The sequence below is a fragment of the Physeter macrocephalus genome, chromosome 8 (assembly GCF_002837175.3).
Source record: "Physeter macrocephalus isolate SW-GA chromosome 8, ASM283717v5, whole genome shotgun sequence".
Taxonomy (NCBI): domain Eukaryota; kingdom Metazoa; phylum Chordata; class Mammalia; order Artiodactyla; family Physeteridae; genus Physeter; species Physeter macrocephalus.
The window spans coordinates 94,977,548-94,999,679 of NC_041221.1; the positions used below are offsets into that span (position 1 = coordinate 94,977,548).

The 22,132-nt window shown below is 38.7% G+C and overlaps 1 protein-coding gene across 5 annotated transcripts in view; it reads right to left on the minus strand.

Annotated features, from left to right (window-relative positions):
- SPATA9 (spermatogenesis associated 9) overlaps positions 1 to 22,132 on the minus strand; it is an 86,242-nt gene that overhangs the window by 53,239 nt on the left and 10,871 nt on the right. For 2 of the 5 annotated variants that reach the window (XR_003680988.2, XR_003680985.2), the window contains exons 2-3: positions 21,354 to 21,496; positions 5,759 to 5,903 (exon numbers count right to left, since the gene is read on the minus strand). The gene's annotated coding sequence lies outside the window, so the exon portion shown is untranslated. Of the gene's footprint in view, positions 1 to 3,709; positions 3,907 to 5,758; positions 5,904 to 14,623; positions 14,693 to 21,353; positions 21,497 to 22,132 lie in introns of those variants that run through there. The other 3 variants (XR_008618079.1, XR_008618080.1, XR_003680987.1) reach the window with 3 other exon arrangements.

The window sequence follows — 22,132 nt, forward strand, 5'->3', positions numbered from 1 at the left end:
TACAGCCACTATGGAGAACAGTATGGAGGTTCCTTAAAAAACTAAAAATAGAATTACCATATGACCCAGCAATCCCACTACTGGGCATATACCCAGAGAAAACCATAATTCAAAAAGACACATGCACCCCAATGTTCATTGCAGCACTATTTACAATAGCCAGGTCATGGAAGCAACCTAAATGCCCATCGACAGACGAATGGATAAAGAAGATGTGGTACATATACACAATGGAATATTACTCAGACATAAAAAGGAACGACATTGGGTCATTTGTTGAGACGTGGATGGGTCTAGAGACTGTCATACAGAGTGAAGTAACTCAGAAAGAGAAAAACAAATATCGTATATTAATGCATATATGTGGAACCTAGAAAAACGGTACAGATGAACCGGTTGGCAGAGCAGAAATTGAGACAAAGATGTAGAGAATAAACGTATGGACACCAAGGGGGGAAAGCCGCGGGAGGGGTGGGGATGGTGGTGTGCTGAATTGGGCAATTGGGATTGACATGGATACACTGATGTGTATAAAATTGATGACTAATAAGAACCTGCTGTATAAAAAAACTAAAATTTTTTTTTAAAAAATCAACATTCTAAAACTGATCAGAGGAGGGTAGTAAAGAGTTACATACAGCTGCTAGTCAAGAAAGTATTCATACAAGAGGAAAAAAAAAACTACAAACAATAAATGCTGGAGAGGGTGTGGAGAAAAGGGAACCCTCTTGCACTGTTGGTGGGAATGTAAACTGATACAGCCACTATGGAGAACAGTATGGAGATTCCTTAAAAAGTAAAAATAGAACTACCGTAGGACCCAGCAATCCTGTTACTGGGCATATACCCTAAGAAAACCATAATTCAAAAAGAGTCATGTACCACAATGTTCATTGCAGCTCTATTTACAATAGCCAGGACATGGAAGCAACCTAAGTGTCCATCAGCAGATGAATGGATAAAGAAGATGTGGCACATATATACAATGGAATATTACTCAGCCATAAAAAGAAATGAAATTGAGTTTTTAAAGTAAGGTAGATGGACTTAGAGACTGTCATACAGAGTGAAGTAAGTCAGAAAGAGAAAAACAAATACCGTATTCTAACACATATATATGGAATCTAAAAAAAAAAAAAGGTTCTGAAGAACCTAGGGGCAGCAGAAGAATAAAGATGCAAACGTAGAGAATGGACTTGAGGACACAGGGAGACACGGGGAGGGGGAAGGGTAAGCTGGGACGAAGTGAGAGAGTGGCATGGACATATATACACTACCACATGTAAAATAGATAGCTAGTGAGAAGCAGGCGCATAGCACAGGGAGATCAGCTCGGTGCTTTGTGACCACCTGGAGGGGTGGGATAGGGAGGGTGGGAGGGAGATGCAAGAGGGAGGAGATATAGTGATATATGTATATGTATAGCTGATTCACTTTGTTATAAAGCAGCAACTAACACACCATTGTAAAGCAATTATACTCCAATAAAGATGTTTAAAAATAAATAAAGCAAATGAGAGAATTCAAAACAAACAAAAAAGAATCCACCTGGCAATGCAGGGGACACGGGTCTGCCCTGGTTCGGGAAGATCCCACATGCTGCAGAGCGACTAAGCCCACGAGCCACAACTACTGAGCCCGCGTGCCTAGAGCCCATGCTCTGCAACAAGAGAAGCCACGGCAATGACAAGCCCGTTCACTGCAACGAAGAGTAGCCCCCGCTGGCACAACTAGAGAAAGCCGACGCACAGCAACAAAGACCCAACGCAGACAAAAAACAAATAAAATTTTAAAATAAATTAATAAAATAAAATAAAAACTCAGCACCTTTATTCTACATAGTTTACTTTCAGACTAATAGCATAACTTCTCCATAGCTCAAAATCTCTTGATTCAATTTTAATCCTTCCCCAGCATAAAAAAGAAGAACAATCTCTTTTTTTTCCCAATCAACAGGGCTGCTCTCAGCCAGGCTGGCCCCAGCAGCGGCCTGGTGCTCACTGCACTGAGGGCTGTCCTCACCTTGGCCAGCTCTCCGGGAAGTGCAGGTTCCGATGAGGCTAATGTGCTCCCGGTGCACCTCAAGCACGGGCAGGTGGGCAGGTTGGTAGGCCGAGGCCACCAACTCACACTGGCGTTCAGCCACTACCTCTGCATCTCCCCGGGGCCGTCGCTGGCCTCTGGGCTTCAGCCTTCGCCTCCACCGCAGCCTCTCTCACCCAGCTGCAAATGGGCACACTCACCCCTGACTACTACCATTTATCTGTGATGGAGACCTTTGGGCCTGTTCTCATAGGCCCCGCGGCACGTGCCGTGACGTGTGACGTCAACGCGTCACACACGGGGCGAAGCAAAGCCGGATGTTGGGTGTGGAAGCCTGGGATAGATTTCAGACGCCGGGCCCCGGAGGCTTGCGAACCGCTGGCCTCGGTATTCCCGTACCCTGCGCCTGTCCAAACGTACCCCCAGGGCTGGTTATGGCGCAGGCACCGAGCGGTTGTCTTGGCTTCTCCTCCACTTCACCCCTCCCCCAACTTTACATGCCCTTGGAGACTGAAATGCCAACCCAGAGAACTGCACTTCTGCCTAAAATCAGAGACACTCAGGTCCCTGGGCTTTGGAACTGCCTGTGGAGAAGAGCAAATGATGCTGACTGCGGTTGATTCATTTGTGATAAAAACGCGGGCTCTAGTGATAGGGGTCCTGCCATGCATCATTTTGAAGAAAATGGATGATAGTTTTAGGGAGAAAGCCCAAGAATAGTATCAGCAGAAAGATTTAATCCCAAGACCTAACACTTTAATTTTTGTCAACCCAGTAACCTTTATTTTTCACAGGTTTCTTCACCCTCAATCCACTCCCCAACCTAAAGTATCAAGTTTTTGTTAAATTACACCAGTAATAATTTTGGAAAAGTCATAAAAAAAAATAATGTAGTATGATGTGATGTGAATAAGGGACCCCAGGATTAGAAGTCAAGAGACCCTGGGATATTAGTGTCAGGCTTGATCTGACTTACCTGTAGGAACTACCAGTCACTTAATCCCTCAGCTCAAATTTATTAATCAGTAAAGTGAGGGAGCTGAAATAGAGATCTTCAAAATTTTGAGAGTGCCTGACCTTAGCAACTCTGATACATTATCACAGATAAACACTACATGTTTTTGTAGCTGTAATTTCCCCGGAATGAAAACCAAAAATTAGTGCACAGTGCAGGGAAAACAAGGACGTACCTATAAAATATTGGCAGGAAAAAAAAAAAGAACAATTCTCAGTCAAAGCAAAATCTCTAAAGTTTAGTTTACTAAACCATACGGTTTTAAAAATATAAAAACGAATACATTTCAAAACCAGCCATTCTTGGTTTGTGTACAGAAAGCAGGCTGTTGCTAAAATTCTTCAATGCTTAAAGTAGCAAACAGGAAGAAGATAGATATTTAGATCTCCCTGTCCTTAGATCTTGCAACTTTCTTTTGTTACTAGCCAAAGTTTTCTCTTCCCTTTACTTTCTCAGCTTTCTTACTTCCTCTTTAGATTAATCCTTTGCATTCTGGCCCTGTGGGGGATTTTCTTTAAAGTTTCCTCACCACCTCTAAGCCTTTTCTCAGTCTTCACCCTTTTCAAGCTTTATAGTAGCTGATGCTATTGATCGCCCAGAATTCTTAAGATAGCCTTTTTCCTTCATAAGATAATTTCCTATTTTATTTACCTGGATAGTCTCTGTGTCTTCTCTCCCTTCTTCCTCTCCCTTTTTCTCCACACTCCAAAGTCTCCTACTTTATCCTTTTTTTCATTAAACTCTTTTCCATGGCAGTCACATCTGAACATTGGCTTAAATTATTGGTAGAAACTTCACAAATCCCTAACTCTGATACTATTCTCTGTTCAGAGTTTTCAAAATACCTACTGAACAAAATAATAATAAAATCACCAATTATTGAATGCTGACAATCTAAGCACTTAATATATTGAATAAATATTATTAAATTTTCAAAAATGAAGTATTCACAGATATGTGATTAATATACAGTATATTGAGTACTTTTTAGTCTTGTTATCACACCCGTATAGATACATGTGACAAAGGCTACTATATTTCAATATGCATTTGTGTATCTTGTAATGCTATTATAAATACTATCGTTTGGGGGAAAAGAGCTTATAGCGATGCATAATAATAAAAATAAGACATGTATCATCAACTCCTGAATAATGCCCTGAATCTTTACCATGTGGGAAGCCAATGTTTGTACTACTAGAACAGTAGTAACACAAACCTGTTTACACTCTAACAAATTATTAAAAACCTGTTTACACTCTTACAAATTATTGAAGACCCCAGATAGCTTTTGTTTATGTGAGTTGTACCTACTGATAATACTTTGCTAGAAATTAATACTGATACATTTATAAAATATTTATTGTAATACTTTGCTAGAAATTAATACTGATACATTTATAAAATATTTATTAATTCATATGGTAGGCAGCCTCTAAGATGGCCCACAATGATCCCTACCTCCTGATAGTCATGCCCTTGTGAAAAGTCATGCCCTTGTGAAATCCCCTCCCCTTGATTTGCAGCCTGGATTTATTGACTCCTTTCAAAACACAGAGTACAGCTGAAATGATGGGATGTCACTTCAGTTGTCCTATGAAGAGATCCATGTGACAAGGAATTGATATCTTTGGCCAACAGCAGTGAGGAACTGGGTTCTGTCAATAGCTACATAGGCGAGCTGAAAAGATCCCCCTCCCAGTCAAGCCTTACGATTACTGCAGCCTTGCTGACATCCTGATTATAGCTTTGTGAGAGACCCTAAGCCAGAGGTACCCAACTAAGCCACACCTGTATTCCTGACCCAAGAAATGCTGAGATAATATTTATTGTTTTAAGCTGCTAAATTTTGGGGCAATTTGTTACACAGAAACATATAACTAATGCAATTCATCTTAAAATAACAATAATAACATATTCTATAAAAAATAACTATTTCCCAAAAAGAAAAATGTAGTGAGATGAGTGGTATTGTTTTCAATGTTTGCAAATCTCCCTAATGTCTAGTTTCATAGAAGACATCTGATTTCTCATATCTGCTTCTGAATTTAACCTGTTGCAGTACAATTGTTTTGGTTGACATACATGAAGAAAACCCAGCCTTACCCAGACATGTAGTTGTGGAGGGAGTATTTTAATAGTCTTTCCTGATAACTGTGGATATTCTTCTTTAGTCTTATACCAGCATTCAGCAAGTGATAATTTCTTAAATGTGAGTTGCAATGTAGAAACCGTATACTCTTGTTACATTAAAATTTATTGGTATGTCTTGCACTTTGAATCAATCATTTACTAATGCATGACTTTGTAACATCATGTATTGATCATTTGAGTAATATTGGTTCTCTGAGTTATGCAAATCTTCCATTGATATGTTGCATTAGTTTCATTATACAACAACCTCCCTGCCTCCCTCTAAAAAGAAAACAAAAAACTTTGTTAATATCACCACTATTCTTACCAGAAAAGCCTTTAAGTTTGGGGGACTTGTTGTATTAGTTATCTACTATTGCATAGCAAATTATCCCAAGTTAGCAACTTAAAACAACAAACTTTTATTATCTCACAGTTTCAGTGGGTCAGGAATCTAGGAGTGGCATAGCTGGGTGGTTCTGCCTCCAAGTCTTTCAAGAGGTTGCAGTCAAGCTGTTGGCTGGCCTGCAGTCATTTAAAAGTGCAACTGAGAGACACTCTACTTACAAACTCATTCAACATGCTGCTTGGCAGGCTTCAGAAGATCTACTTCCAAGTTCATTCACATGGTTGCTTGCAAGCCTCAGTTCCTTGCCACGTGGGCCTCTCCATGGGCTGCTTGAGTCTCCTTATGACAGGGCAGCTGGCTTCCCTTTCCCAGGGATAAGAGAGAGAGACACACACACACACACACACACACACACACACACACACACACACACACACACACACACACAGAGAGAGAGAGAGAGAGAGAGAGAGAGAGAGAGAGAGAGAATAAGAGAGCCAACCCAAGACAGAAGTCACAGTCATTTCATTGACTAATGTCAATATGATAGCTCATCACTTCAGCCATGTTCTGTTCACTAGAAATGGTCCAGGCCAAACTCAACGGGAGGGAAGCTAAGCTCCACCTCTTGAGGGGAGCTGGATCGAAGCATGTGGAGACATAGCTACAAAACCACCACAAGTTGTCAAACTCATGATGCAGGATGCAAGTTCTTCCCAAATTATAATTGTTCCTTTAAAGCTCAAGCTTATCATCGGCAACAAACACTATCAGTTGTTTTTCTCGAAATGACAGGCTTCTTTCATTTTTGAGAAAATATCTTGCCAAACACTCAACTCTATATAACCATAGTTTTCCTGTCAGTCGTTCTTTCAAGTGAAAATGATCTTCTGGGAGAAAGCAGCAACTTTAGCTCACGACTCCAGCAAGTATACTATTGCTTTGCCTTGGAGCAATCATATATTTCAGTATGCACAGAAGAGCTTTATGCATACTTCCTATTAAATCACACAAAATATTAAAATGATGTATACTCAAGGGTAAATATTTAATCAAATTAATCATTTTTATTGCTTCATCTTAAGTAAAACTGACTTTTGGGGGGTACAGACTAGACTACTCAGAACTTCTGACTAGGAAAATCATTGTAGGAGCAGGTAAATCAAGAAAAGCTTCAAGGAAAAGGTGTATATTGACATTGGGTGGGAGCTACTTTAAGACTGGCAGCGAGGAAGAAAGGCGGGAGAGGAAAATAAGCAAAAACAGTGGGACTGGAATGAGATGAGCATGTTATGTTCAAGAACGAAGGGAAAGAAGGCTAATTTGGGAGCAAGCTGTGGACTTGATATAGGCACCTGTGAAGGGAAACAGCCTGATAGCCTCATAAAATAGACCCCACCTGAAAGGGCAGTGTGCGAGGAGGACTATCGGAAGTCCAAGGGCTTTCTCAGGATTGTTATCTACCGAGAAATGCAGCAGGAGGGTCCCAGCAGGCTTCCATGAGACAGAGAATCACCTTTGACTATTCTATTTCCCACTCCTGAGGGCACCAATGCTAGTCAAAACCATACAGTTAAATAAGAGCTTTTCCCCATCTTATCTTTTCTCCTTCCCTCTTGCATCTCTGAAAGGGCCCAAAAGAGCAACCGATGAGAGAAAAGGGGTACTGAGAAGAGGAAGAGCAGCTTACCACAGCTGCCTCCTTTCTCCACTGTAGACTTCCAAGCCTGGCACAAAACAGGTATGAAAGGGAAGAAGTTTTAAATGGAATGAGATTAGAGTTTGGATTCTTATCCTGGACTGGACTCTAATTACTAAAAAAAGAGACTATTATTACCTGAGAGCAAACACAAAACTAAAAATCTACCTGAGAATTCAAGGGAGTAGCTGGCACAAATTGACAGTGCAAGTTTGAAGGACAGTGGACAAAAAGATAGTTGCTTTCAGCTTGCACCCTACTAAGTTCACCTCCTGTAATGAAGTGGTTACAATAACTATTTATTGAGCACTTATTTTTGCAGGCTGAGGTTCTGCTGGCCATGTTCCAATGAATGGGCAAGATGTATTTATGTTTAGGAGAAGGGTGTTTTCAGAGTGATTGGAACCAGGCTACCCAGAGTTCACATCCTAGCTCTGCTACTTACAAATGTGACATTGTTCATCTCTTGAACTCTCAGTTTCTTCACCTATAAAATGAAAATAAGTAATGCTACCTCACAGGGTTGTGGTGAAGAGTGAAGGAGATAATATAGGTGCCATAACACAGCGCCTGGTACATAGTGCGCACTCAATAAATGGTAGCAATGATTATGATCTTTTTTTTAAATTGGAGTATAGTTGTTTTACAACGTTGTGTTAGTTTCTACTGTACAGCAAAAGTGAAGTAGAGTTCCCTGCGCTATACAGCAGATTCTTATTAGTTATCTATTTTATACATATTAATGTATATATGTCAATCCCTATCTCCTGTTGACCTTTGAGCATTTGGATCCAGCCCGACCTGAAACAAACTCTACTCCTGGACTTTTCAGTTAAGTGAGCCAAAAAAATTCCCCCCTTTTCGGCTATGTGTATAGTGATCTACTACTGTGTAACAAGTTACCCCCAAACTCTGTGCTTTAAACAGCAACATTTAGTATCACAGTGTCTATGGGTGAGGAAGCTAGGGGTGGCATCTCTGGGTCCCCTGGCTCACAGTCCCTCATGAGATTACACAAAGATGTTAGCTTAGGCTGCTTCAGCTCAAAGCTTGATTGAGAAAGGATCTCCTTCCAAGCTCACTTCTTGTGGCAGACTTCAGTTCCTGATGGGCTGTTGGATTGAGATCCTCAGTTCTTTGCTCTCTGTTGGTCAAAGGTGGACCTCAGTTCCTTGCCATGTGGGCCTCTCCAGAGGATAGCTCACAATGTGGCAGCTGGCTTCCACCAGAGCAAGCAACACAGAAGCCAGAGTCTTTAATCACTAAATTTTATTTTTTTTTTTTTTTTTGTGGTACGCAGGCCTCTCACTGTTGTGGCCTCTCCCGTTGCGGAGCACAGGCTCTGGGGCCATGGCTCACAGGCCCAGCCGCTCCGCGGCATGTGGGATCTTCCCAGACCGGGGCACTATTAAACATCTTTATTAGAGTATAATTGCTTTACAGTGGTGTGTTAGTCTCTGCTTTATAACAAAGTGAATCGATCATCATGATCTTAGTCAGTGTAGTGACCAAAAATATTAGTTTAGAAAACTTTACCAGCTATTAGCATGTGAGATAGATTGAAAGTGAGTCAAGATTAGGATCCGGGAGAAAAATTAGGAACATTGAATAATAAAATGAGGCTAGAGTGGTAAACATAGGGATGAAAAAGAGGTGAATAGACAAATATAAGGAATATTTGAGAGGAAAATGAACGTAAGAAGTACCTGCTTAGATATAATATGGTAAATAAAGGAGAAGGAAGAGTCAAAAGCAGCTTAAATTTTTAAAGCTTGGTTAGATGGGAGAATAATAGAAATGGAAGAAATAGAGCCATGGCAGAATGAGCATGATTGGCTGAGTAAGAGTGGTGGGAAGAAAATATTTGTTTTGTTACATTTCAAATTTAGGTGACAGTGGGACTTCCAAGTGCAAATATCCTATAGATATTTGGAAAGTCATTTATTTATTTATTCATCTGTCTTGAGAGGCTACTTAGATTCAGACACCATACTAGGCTCTAGTGAGAATAACCTGGTAAAGAGTTGGAGTTTAAATGGGACATTTGGGCCAGACAGACAGACTTGGGGGCCTTTATCATAAAGCTGTTCCCTGAAACCATGAGTATTAATCAATTTTCTAATGGAGTATGTCAAGAGGAGATAATTTCTGGGTATATTGACAGTTAAAGAGACACAAGAAATGGCCTATGAGTGAGAAATAGTCAGGATCACATGTTGTAATTATTTTTATATTAAATTTTAACCATCTACAGTTTATAAATATTTAATTATGACCAAAAAAAGGAGTTCTATAGTAGCTGTTCATATTTTTTAAACTCTTTATCTTGGCATAATCATAGATTCACAGGAATTTGCAAAAATAGTATAAAGGTTCCATTTGCCCTTCACCCAGTTTCCCCTAATGACTACATCTTACATAGCTATAGTACAATATGAAAACCAGTAAAGTGGAGTCAGTATAATCCACTGACTTTATTCAGATCTCACCAGGTTTACATGCACTCATTTGTGTGTCTAGATGTGTATAATTCTATGCCATGTTATCACACCATGTATGGATTCATGTCGTATTTCATCAATTGTTAAAATTTTTTTCTTTTTCCTCATTCCAGTTACTCATGTAACTTGAAGAATCCACACCACAGGAATTTTTTTAAAGCATTTTTTGGTAATTTACTGATATTCCCTAATGTTCAAACAGCCAAGAATAGCAAAGATCATAAAGATTTTTAAAACATTTAATTAGCAAGGAACTTGTAAATGTTTTACACTGTTGAATATATTGAGCCAGATTCTTCTGAGACTTTTAGCCAGTCACTCACTGTTCCCCAAGTTGTTTATCAGTAAAATGCGAGTTATGATTTCTGAAGTCCTTTATAATCCTGCAGTTCTACAATTTTAAAATTCTAAGATCACTTGGTCTCATGACATAAAGCAGAAACTTGTGATTACTGCATTAATTCTTTTGAGTCTGGGTCAGTCTCATACCTTATCAGACAGGTGACCCGTGGGGCAGTTCATTGTTGTCTTATTGTAAATAAGACCCTATTAGCTTGAAAGATTTTAACATAGCTTCCACATGTGGCTGCTGCCTCAGAAGGGCTTGCATATATTAGGTAATGGGAGAATAAACTAATAATTTTTCAAAAACATATTTTTGAATAAAAATATTTGTTACCTGCTTATTTTTAATAATAATTTAACTAAAACATCATCAAAATTTGTTATACTCTGACCTGGGCCAGACAAGTGGGAAGCCTCCTCTGTTTAGGAAGACAATAGTATTAGACCAACTACCAAGAAAATTAATATTTGTAAACTGGATCCCCTTTATCCCTCCCAAAAAGATCTGTAATTGATTTCACAAAAATAGTAAAAGATTTTGTACTTAGACAAAAGTGTTAGTAGAAGATCCATGTAAGGAAGCTCAGGGTTAAAGTAAATATTTGTAGGCTGAGTAAACACCACTTTGTAAAAATTGCCATGAGATATAGACTTTGTACAGTGGTCACATTAGAAAGCTTGACAGACTTCCTATGTTTTACGTATTGATGGCAAAACACAGCAGTAGTCAAGTTAGATTTCTAATTCAGTAATGTTCTAGGAAAAAAACAGTGAACTAAAGCACTTCATGATGTTACTTTTACTGAACTAAAGTTAATGGAGTAATTTAAATTCTTAAAGAATTGTTCAGTAGCTTGTTCCATTTAAAACTGTACTAGTAGTTCCAATTTCATGATACCAAGATTCTCTCAAGGGAAAACTGACGAACACAAAGTGTTTGCTTTTAATCAACAGAGTTGGTAGAGAAAAAAAAAACAAACTTCACTCCAATAAGTGTAAATTTTTACTTGTTTACTGAACATATAAATTTTTGGCAGAGAACCTGAACCCAGTTTGGGCTGTAGATCTAGTTTACTCTCATATTTAAGAATAAGTATCCATTTTGGAAATACACATCAAGGGAGGAATGCTACTAACTCAGGGAGGGAGGCCTGAATATTCCCAATTTACATACGCTCAGAGGCCTTAAGTGATTTTCCCTTACCACACAGCTGCTGAGAGGCAGAAATGAGATAAGGACCAAGTCTGTCTGACGCAAACATTTACTGCTTTCACGCATATTCTATGCTAATATCTATAAATCATTCCCATATCTTTACTTATATAAACAACAGAATTTCTGTTAGGGAGCATTCAGCATTTTGCTCCGGTATATTGCATTTATTTATTTACTTAAAAGTCTCAATAAAGCACCAGTTGTATTAAATCAGATGACTTTTTTATTCAATTCAATTAAACTGAATGTTATTTTCTACTTTTTGGAAAAAGAAAATTAAAATTAAGTATAAACAGGGGAAAATAGCATTTGTAACATATATAACAAAGGGCTGAAATTTTCAATTAATATCGAATTCATAAATAAATATATAAACGTGCCAAAAGAAAAAATATTGGCAAAGACAATCACAAAGGAGTCCTCCATTTACTTAACAGCTATTTTCTGAATGCCTTCCGTATACCCTACATTGTGCTATGTGTTGGGGATAGAATGAGTAAGTATTTATTGACTTCATGCCATATTGCTAAAAAATGGTTTATTTAGGATAATTCTACCTTGCAAAAATGTATATATACATAAAAAATCTGGAAGGATATATATATAGTGGTTATCAAAGGGTGTTTATTTGAAACAAAATAATGAACATGCATTTCTTTTGTAATAAATTTTTATTAAAAAGTATAAAACTTATAGGCATAAAATTATTCAGTTATTTCACCTAATGTCCTGGGGGGGGGTTTGGTAATAAATATATACCACTCTTTTCTTATCCAATGGAAGATGGATTCCAGTAGAAATGGATTCCTTTCTTTCTTTTATACCGCTATAAATCCCGCTTCCTGGATCCTGCCCCAGACACAACAGATACACCAACACTGACATACAGACATGCACTCAGAGATACAAATACATGGATATAAGACAGTCTCCTACACAGTAGACACACACCACGCCACACCACATCACACCGAAACACACACAGAGATACACGGTCTCATGAAAACTTACTTTAGTGTAATAGAAAGAGTTGGCAGAGATCTGATGGTTTTTTTTTTTTTTTTGAGGTACGCGGGCCTCTCACTGTTGTGGCCTCTCCCGTTGCAGAGCACAGGCTCCGGACGTGCAGGCTCAGCGGCCATAGCTCTCGGGCCCAGCCGCTCTGCGGCATGTGGGATCTTCCCGGACCGGGGCACGAACCCGTGTCCCCTGCATTGGCAGGCGGACTCTCAACCACTGCGCCACCAGGGAAGCCCTCTGATGGTTTTAATCTCGGAAATAGCTTTCATTAATCTCTAAATTTCTCTTTATTTTTCATTTGAAACCCTTGAATGCAATATTTTTCATGCTTGCATATTACAAAATGTATAACGATAGCTCTCTGATTGACCCCCTTTTGGGTTTTTGTTTTTGTGCCTAAATCATCTGTTCCATCTATTTGTTTGGGGTATTAGACTATCTTGGGACATGTGACAGATACATGGCTGTAGCAGCTGGTAGTCTAAGGAAATGGCAAATGGCTTTGGGAAATCAAAACAGATTAATATGGAACAGTTGATAGGAGACAGTAATTTTTTCACTTAATGATTTAGTCACAATGAAAAGTTTTCTGATTCTCAACTTTTTCAGTTTTACAATTACGTACACAGCCAGTGATTAAAATTTTCTTTAAAAGTCCAATAAATGTCAGCTGGTAATAAGTGTTACCAGCTTATTATTGTGTTACATTGCCCAAAGTGTTACATTGCCCTAATACAATTTTGTAAAAAGAAAATTAACTGAGTATTTGTGGAGAATCTGCTTTAAACCTAACACTGGCACTATACATTTATTTGAATGACTATAGACTAGATTGAATTTCACTATACTCTAATAGCTACCCAATTTTTTATGTCATGTAAGAAGCCTTTTCATTTTTTGGTTTGTTTTTTATTTATCTAGAAGCCTTTTCGTTTTAAATGATTTTTTATAGCTAATAACTGTCAGGAAGCACACGAATATTAACTGAAATCTCAAACAACCCAAGAGTTAGTCAAAACCTATCTCAAGGGTACTATATTTCTAGTATTTGTCCATGGTTTCTATTCAAACATAAATAATCTAAGGTTTCTATTACTCAGAAACTTTCCCAGATTTTCCTTTTTGATATTCCAGAGGGAGTGATCTATCTCCTTACTTTTGTATTTCTGTAAGGAAAGTAAGGGAGGCACACAGTGAGAAAGGGATGAAAGACAAAACGTTTCCTACAGTGTTTGGGGTGGGGGGGGGTCACCGATTCCCAAAGCACAGCAATTTGACCTCTTCCCACCCTCAATGAAAAAAAAAACCATTCCCCAGACCTTCTTTTATTTTATTTTATTTTTATAAATTTATTTATTTATTTATTGGCTGCGTTGGGTCTTTGTTGCTGCGCGCAGACTTTCTCTAGCTGCGGCCAGCGGGGGCTACTCTTCCTTGTGGTGCATGGGCTTCTCATTGCGGTGGCTTCTCTTGTTGCGGAGCACGGGCTGTAGGCGCGCGGGCTTCAATAGTTGTGGCTCGTGGGCTCTAGAGCGCAGACTCAATAGTTGTGGCGCACAGGCTTCATTGCTCTGCGGTGTGTGGGATCTTCCCGGACCAGGGCTCGAATCTGTGTCCCCTGCATTGGCAGGTGGATTCTTAGCCACTGCACCACCAGTGAAGTCCCAGTAACAAATCCTTTGATGACTCATTTGATTCCTTGAGACTAGGAAGTCTTTCGGTATCAAGAGAGGACTCAGTTACTTCCTAGAGGAACTGCACAACAGTTCAGTCTCAGGTAGATCTCAGGCAGATCCTCTGCTTGACATCCGAAAGGTAAATTAGATTGTTTCCTTCCCTGCTCACTCCTTTAATCATTTACATAAATTCTTAAATTCTAACATTTCTTTCAGTAACTAGAAAAGAGGGCAATTTCTCCCCTTCTCAATCTTATCTAAACAGAAACTCTGAGTACATCATCCAAACTTTAAACAATATTTATTTTGTTTGATACATATATCATATTTAAAAATATATATCATATAAAATTTGTATGTAAAGTATATCTTTATTCCTTTTTTGCTTAATATTTCTGCTTTATATTAAAGAGATAACAAGCTCCTTGCTAATAAGAACAAGCCTCATCAAGTTACTTGTATAATATAATGGGGCAATAGAGGGTTTGTTCTTGCCATGTTGACCCTACTGTTTTTGAACTGAGGGTGTTTTGACACAAAAGCTTTTTTTTTTGCAGTACGCCGGCCTCTCACTGTTGTGGCCTCTCCCGTTGCGGAGCACAGGCTCCGGACGCGCAGGCTCCGCGGCATGTGGGATCTTCCCGGACCGGGGCACGAACTCGTGTCCCCTGCATCGGCAGGCGGACTCTCAACCACTGTGCCACCAGGGAAGCCCCACAAAAGCATTTTTTAATAAAAATAATTAATATCAGAAACAAACATTAATGAATATTGGAATTTTGTAGTCAGCTAAATTATCATTCAACAATAACGGTGAAATAACTTTTTTTCAGACAAAAATCAGAAGGATTTACCACAGAGAGGGCCTGTTCATTCTATTTTTGAATGACAGCTTAGCTGAAGAATTTTAAAAGAAGAAAATTCTGAAGGAAGGATGGATGTGAGAAGGAATATTAATAAAAGATCTATTAACACATGGATAAAACTAAACAAACATTAACCTTTAAAATAATAATAACAAGGACTAAGTTTAGCAGTTAAAAAACACAAGCTAAAATACTGGACACCAATTACATGTAAGTTGGGGTGGGGTGGGGACATTATACATTAAGTTTACACATTAACTGATAAAGACTTGACATTCACATGATGTTAAATTGTTCTATCCGGGAATGTGTGTGGTGTGTGCTAGATTACATTTTCTAAAGATGCTCTAACAATATCTCCCAACCCACATGCTCTACTACAATGTGGCCTTAGCATTCCCCTCATCAAGAGATGGGGGTCTATGTCCTCTTCCCTTTAATTGTCACACATTTGTAAGCAACATAATACAGCTGAAGTGACACTGTGTGGATTCTAAGACTAGGTTATGAAAGGTGATGCAGTTTCCTCCTTGTTCAGTGAGATACTCACTTCTGTATTCCTGAACCACCATGCAAGAAATCCAACTATCGTAAGGTCTCTAGGTTGTGAGGAAGCCACAAGGGAAGGGCATGTGTAGGCCATCCTGTTGTCCCCCAGCTGAAGTCCCAGTCACTACAAGCATCAACTGCCAGACATGTAAGTGAAGCTGCCTCCAGATGATTCCAGCCCCAAATCATTGGACCACTCAAGGCAGATGCATCACTGTAAGCCATTACAGTCTACCCACCTGAGGCCCCAGACATCATGGAGCAGAGACAAACCATTCCTATTGTGTCCTGTCTGAATCTCTGATCCACAGAATTGGTGAGCATTAGATGGCTGTTTTAAGCCACTATTTTCAGGATAATTTTGTTATCCTAGAAATAGTAACTAGAGGAATAGGGAATGCGTTTTCATTGGTTCAGTTCTTTTATTGTTTTTCCTACTAATGTTTAGTTTTCTTCATATGGATCTCATACATTTCTTGTTAATTGCATTCCAAAACATTTTAGCCTATTTGTTGCTATTATAAGTGGAATATTTTCTTATATTTTCTAACTAGATGTTGTTTATATTTATATGGGTTATATGCATTCATTTGTTCCCAACCAACTTACTTGACTTTCTTATTGTTTTAATGATTTTCCTATTGATACTCTTGGGATTTCCAGGCATACAATCATAACATCTGAAAATGATTTTATTCCTTTTTCCAATTTCTTATGTTTCTATTTTATTTTTATTTTCTATTTGTCTTAGGTAAATTATGTTTTATACATGCTGAGTTTACATAAGTTTATTTTTAAGTGGTTAAAGTTATCAAACTTTTCTTTTATGAGTAAGTTTCCTGAGGAACTACCAAGTGAAGATGTCTTGCCAATTGTATATACAGTTCTGATGCTCAGGAGAGAAAACTGGGGTCTGAGAGTTTGAAATTTGAGAATCATCAATGTATAGACAATTGTAGAAGCCATGAAAACAGATGAAAGGGCTCCAGGAGGAAAAGTGTATAGCATGAGAAGAAAGAAGTCTAGGACAGAACCCTAAGAAATGCCAGTAAGTAAAAGATGGGCAGAACAAGGTAACCCTGAGAGTGACCACTGAGAGGTAGGAAAAAACAAAGAGAGTGCTTTGTAATAGAAGGAAAAAAGATGGCATTTCAAAAAGCGGGAAAACATCTGCAAGGTCTTGAGAAACCTGAGGAGAGTCTTCTGGATTGGGCAATATGGAGGCCATTGGTGACCTTGGAAACAGCAGTTTGACTGGAATGGTGGGGATGAAAACTAGACTGTAGTGAGTTGAGAAATGAGTAGCATATGAGCAAGAGAGACTTATATGTAAACAACTCTTTGAATAAGTTTGGTTTAATTATTAGAATGAATAATGGGATTTAGCAAAAGTTCCTGAAGGCAAAAATCAATATAAAAAAATCAACTGTATTTTTATATACCAACAACAAACAGGTAAAAGATGAAACAGGGAAAAGTTTCCCTTTATAATAATGTATAAGATATCAAGTATCTAGGAATAAACTTTAAAGAGTCATGTAATACCTCCATGGAGAAAATTATAAAACTAATTGAAAAATGTTAAAGAAGACCTACATAAATGGAGAGATATACTATTGTCATAAATTGGAAGACTAAATCCCAAATTGACTTACAGACTTAATGCAATCCCAATTAAAATCTCAACTGATTTTTTTCATGGAACTTGACAATATGATTCTAAAGATTAGATAGGATTGCAAAAGGTCAAAACAGCAAGGGACACTTGAAAAAGTAGAACTGGATGTAAGAGCTATCCTAACACTATGATAATCAAGGCAGCATGGTATTGGCAGGATAGCCAAAAGACCAATGTAAAGCACAGACCCATGCATTTATAGACTCAACATAGGAAATATGTGGCACTGCAGAGCAATAGGGAAAGGATACTCTTTCAATACATGATATTTGAACAATTGGATATTCATATGGAGGAAAAGAAAATTGGACATCCACTTTGCATCATATACAAAAGTCATTTCCAAGGTAGATTAAAGACCTACCTGTGAAAGGTGAAATATAAAACTTTTGAAATAATACAGAAAAGAAAATTATGATCTCAGGTTAGGGAGAAGTTTCTTAAACAAGACAGAAAAAGTCCTAACTAAAAAGGAAATACTGATAAAATTGACTCATTAAATTGAAGAACTTCAGAAAAATGAAGAAAGTAAGAAGATACAAGAATGAGAAGACACATTTATAACAGATATATAGCCAACAAAGACTATGATCTAGAATACAGAAATTCAGATCAAGGGGAAAAGACCACCCAACGTAAAAATGGACAAAAGACTTCAACAGATATCTCATAAAAGAATAAATCCAAATGGCCAATAAAATCAACCTTATTATTTGTCAGGGAAATGCCAGTTAAAATCACAATGACTTTCCACTAGAACTGGCAAAAATTCAAAGGTCTGAAAATAACAAGATGGTTACTTTGGTGAATAAATAGAGTAACAGACTCACTTATGTAGTATAGTGTAAATTGGAGCTACCACTCTGGAAAATTGTCTGGCATTATCTCATAAAATTAAATGTATGTATATTTTATAATGTAGTAATCTCAGTCTTCTGTACATGCTGTATAAAAAATAGTGTACATAGGTGCACGTACAAAAATGTTCATAAGTCAACATACATATTCATCTATACTAGAATCGACACATGAGCCATGGTACCTTCATGTACCAGAATTATATACAGCAATGAAAATGAATGACCTGTTGTTACATAAAACAGTATGGATGAAACTTCTGTAAATAACACTGACAAGGGAAACATGACACAACAGAATACATACACCATGACTCCACTTATATTAAGTTCAAAAGCAGGCAACTACATTCTCTAAGATTGCACACTTGGGTAGTGTTTTGGTATACTCAAGCCAGGTAATTGAGGATTGTTTAATAAAAGGTGTGGGAAGGGTTTAAGAGAAGCTATAGGAAACAGTGCAGTGTCCTAGGTCTCATAACAGCAGGAGACATAATGATCCCTAGGCATGAAGGGGTAAAGCAGAGGGAACCCAGAAGGAGAGAGTTGCATGAAGAGGTAAGCCTCACAGGAACTGTGGCCTTTGGTTGGTGTGATGGTTAATTTTATTTGTCAACTTGTTTGGGCCACGGTGCCCAGATATTTGGTCAAACTCTTTATGGATTTGATAAGAGTTTTTTTTTTTTTCTAAATATGAAATTAACACTTAAATCAGTGGGTTTCAAGTGAAACAGATTACCCTCCATAATATTGGTGGGCCTCATCCAATGAGTTGAAGGCCTTAATAGAACAAAGACTGACTTCCCCAATTAAGAAGGAAGTCTGAGGCTTCCCTGGTGGCGCAGTGGTTTAGAGTCCGCCTGCCGATGCAGGGGACGTGGGTTTGTGCCCCGGTCCGGAAAGATCCCACATGCCGCAGAGTGGCTGGGCCCGTGAGCCATGGCTGCTGAGCCTGCGCGTCCGGAGCCTGTGCTCTGCAATGGGAGAGGCCACAACAGTGAAAGGCCCGCATACCGCTAAGGAAAAAAATATTAAAAAAAAAGAAGGAAGTCCGCTGGCAGACTGCCTTTAGACTTGATCTGTACTCTTCCTCAGGTCTCCAGCCTGCTGGCCTAACTTGCAGATTTTGGATTCACCAAGCATCCACAATTACAGGATCCAATTCCTTAAAATAAATCTCTCTCATATATATATATATATATATATATATATATAAAAGTGTTTTTTATATGTACACCGCCCCCCCAACACACTCACATATCCTATTTTTTCTATTTCTCTGACTAACCCCGATGAATAAAACCAGCCTAGTTAGCCCTTGGCGAGACGCTGCAGCAGAGCAGCCAGAGGAGGGAAATATCCTGTCTCATTCTTCTCCCTCTGATCTCCCCATTGACTAAATGAAACTGAAAGCCAGAAAGGAAAAGAAGCCTGTTGATATAGTTCATACAAGTTAGCTTCCTAGTATACAGAGCAGGGTGAAGAAGAGAGAAGAGCAGGCCTTGACAGGCAAAGAAAGAGTTACACTCATAAAGAAAAGCTTGGAAATTATTACCATAAAATTCAGGAAGGTGGTCACCTACAGAGGGGTGAGAAGGTAAGGATCCAGAAGGGACCCATGGGTTGGGTGTATTTCCTTGATCAGCATGGTGGGTCAATGAGTGTTTGTCTTATAATTATTCATTAAACTGTACATTTATGTTTTGTGCTTTTTCTGTATTTCATAATTTAAAAGTTTAAAGAAAACAACATTCAACAATAAGAACTTGTATAATATATGAGTTCTAAGAGTCATAATAATTTTCCAGGTGAGCAAGTTTGTAGCACTTAAGACAAGTCTGTCTAAAACACTAGAAAATTTATTATAGACAAGCATACAAGTCCTGACAAGTGAAAGAACTAAATAACTCAGAACTCAAAACTTTTAAAAAGTTCCTTCCAGCCAGAGGGGGAAGAAAGAATAGTAGCTGGAGACTTGGATATGTTTAAACGCTGATAGTAAAAAACAGTAGAGAGGTAAATGTTGAAGGCACAGAAGAAAGGGGAAATAGATGGAACGCAGTCCCTCCAATGTCAAAAGGGGAAGCACACATAGCACCACCAGAGGGACTAGCCTTGAATAAGATGAAGGATATTTATTGCACTGTGACTGAAGGGAAAAGAAAAGGATGTATGTGACTGCATATCAATTTGTCAGCTTAGCAGTGGGAAGTTGAGGAGAGTTCCCCATCTGATGCTTCCTTTTCCTCTGTGACAGAAAACATAAGGGAGGTGAAGGAAGGAGAAGATGCCAAAGTCAGAGATAGCAGACAGAGAGAAGGCTTGGACCACTTTGGAAAACAAGAGCATTCACTAGGTTTGCCAGGCAGTACCGAATGCCTGATTGAAGATGGAGACCATGAATTTGTAGCACCATTAATGTGCAGAGCTTTGTGGTTTTCTACAGTAAAATGTAGCAACCCAGATATGCACAGAAAAATCAGACACCTGGATTGATCCAGGGTTGTTGGGGTTTCGGACTGAAGGACAATAGAACAAGGCATGTGAGGATAAAGACAGGAGATGTACCACGAGACCTCAAATGGATAGGGAAAGAAATGAAAAGAGAAGAGGGCTAGCAGGGAGGGAGAAATTGGAAGTGTCAACAGTTTGGAGGTTCTATGCTAGCATGAGAAGGGAGCAACTGAGTGATGGAAAAAAAATCACAGAATGTTGTATGTCCAGGCTGTAGAATACTGGAATGCGTTGTTTAGATGTGAAGCAGTTGCAGGTAGTGATAACACCTAGGATCTGACCACGGGAAAGGTGGGTTGAAGTGGAGTAGAAGTGAAGGTCACTGAAGATGAAGAGGCTAAGATGTTGAAAAGATAATTCATGTGGACACTAACATCATGGAGGACCATGGACTTCTTGGGGTGGAGAGATGAACAGTGAACAGTCTATGTGTAAGGGGGTGAGGTAGGGGGGTTGACTGGAAGTTTGCTAAATGACAGTAACAGGAGAGAGAGAGGGGAGTATAGTTTCTCTTGGGTCTCAGAGAACAGAAGTTCTTCAGGAGGATGGAGGAGTAATGGTCTGGTTCTCCCTTTCTACTCTGATTGGAATTCTAGAAGGTAAACTGGAAAGTTTTGGCAGAAAGGAAAGCATGGGCAAACCTAGTTGATCAGGATAAGGTACAGTTGGGCCTGTAATAAGTATATCGGGGAATGGAGCATGTTAGGTTAAACTGGCTATAAAGTTTTCAAGAAGAATTTGCCCTAGAAATGCCCTGATATTGAGTAGTGGGTAGTATTGGTGGCCTAGATGCCAGGTTGGCTCTGGAAGGCTCCAAGTTTTTAGGTCACTCCTTGTTATGAGAATGTAGTAGTAAAACACACATGTGCATTATACACAGTTGTTTGCATACCTGTTCAGCAGGTTATCAGATTCCTTTGAAGTCTTTGTTAAGAACCATATTTAGAAGGTGGATTTGTGAAGGTGGCTATTGGATAAACTTTGTTGCTAAGTCCATCATGCAGACAGATATTAGCCTCTTCTAAAAGACTGAACCTGCCAATCAGAAGAGAAAACCTGAGAAAATTGATCAAGGCATAAATTGACTTAATGCAGTTTGCTCTGGAAAATAATGTCTCTATAACAATTTAATGCTGCCATAACTCTAATTAAAGTGTTTCTATATGCAAAACATCTTTGGGAACAAAATGACCTGTACCTTAGGTGCTTAATAAATGTTTGTTGAACTGAAAAGGTAATAAAGGGCTTCCCATGTAGACTTTCCTAAAGGGAAAAGAAGGTAGTCACGTATCCTAGATTTCTAGGCCCTTTGATAGTTAACCTTGTCATTATAAATGAACAAATTGGTATTCTAGTTTATGCACTGCCCCCTTGTGCATTGGGTTAGCACAAGCTTCATCCCTTGAGTATGATCAACTCTGGACACCTTGACAAAATAAAGTTTCTGGACTTGTAAAACCAAGGAATGAGCCCTGGGAAATGTGACTTGACAGAGGCAATGTCATCCTGAGGCCAGCCTGAGCAGCCCAGCTGGCCTCTCCCTATGACATTTCTAGCATGGTTGTTTAGAACAGTGACTCTATTTAAATCAATTTGACCTCCTGCAATAAAAATCTTTGAGACCATGATGGAGTCATTAGCAAAACACTGTTGTAATCATCATTAATGCAA